This window comes from Brassica oleracea, chromosome C2, assembly GCF_000695525.1.
Source record: "Brassica oleracea var. oleracea cultivar TO1000 chromosome C2, BOL, whole genome shotgun sequence".
Classification (NCBI taxonomy): Eukaryota; Viridiplantae; Streptophyta; class Magnoliopsida; order Brassicales; family Brassicaceae; genus Brassica; species Brassica oleracea.
Window position 1 is genome coordinate 12,758,488 of NC_027749.1, and position 1,164 is coordinate 12,759,651.

Here is a 1,164-nt window from a genome sequence, read left to right on the forward strand (position 1 = left end):
ACCTCTTGACCCACTTGAATAAAAGCCTTCCCTTACTCAACCAAATGATTTGGACCAATTGACCATTTGCAAGAATTCACTTGATGTTTTATGCTTAATGAATGTGAGAGTTGGTTGATTTGAATGTGTGGATGCTTGATGATGAGTATAAGGGCAAAAAGAGTTGAGATAGGCCTAGAAAAGCTAGAGTGTAATAAGAGAGTGTGCTCATGTTGTATTAGATGTTGAATCGAGTGCTAGTTGTGTTTCTTTTGGCTATGAGCTCCCACCTTCAAACCTCTCTCCCTATGAGTTCTAGAAAGTTCACTTGTGGACAAGTAAAAGAACAAGTTTGGGGGAGTTGATGTCTTGCATATTTCCATTGTTTCATTATCCATTCACCCATGAGCATTTTGATCATGTAGACTAGGATTTAGCCACGTTTAGGTTGCATTTTTCATACATGAGTCTTTATCAGGTGTTGGAGTACCACATGGAGTTCTTGGAGGCATTTGGGTGCATTTTGAGCTCAAAAGAAGTGTTCTAGGTGATCATTGGACGAGCAGAGCATGGGAGCGACATCACGGAGCGACGCCATGAGGTCGCTCCAAACTACTCGCTAGAGCGACCTCGCTAGAGCGACCCCGAGAAGTCGCTCGCCATCTCATCCCGGTGGAAGCCGAAACCTGACCCGAAGCGACCTATCAGAACGACTACTCCAGATCGCTCCCGAAGCCCAGAGCGACTTGGCCAGAGTGACACCCCGAGGTCGCTCGCATGTCTATCGTGTGACAACAACACAATGGAGCCGGAGCAACCTCTCAGAGCGACCCACTGAGGTCGCTCTCGAAACCCGGAGCGTCGTGCCGAGGTCGTTCCGCGTCTATTTGTTTGGCCGAATTCATGTTTTCTAAGGGCCTTTTGGTTATTTCATTATGCATGTTTTTACTTTTGAAAACCTATGTTTTAAGTACCTTGAGCAGCCACCAGGCAGATTATCTTTTGTTCTTAAGAAAAACCTTTGGAAAGTTCATCACTTGAATCATCTTTGTTCATCTAGTTATTGCAATTCTGTGTTTCCAATTCATTGTTATATCCCTTTGAATGATTAATCTGAAATCCAAAATGAGTTTAAGAGGAATCATGAAGAGTAGTGAGTAATCACCATTTGAATTCATGGGTTAG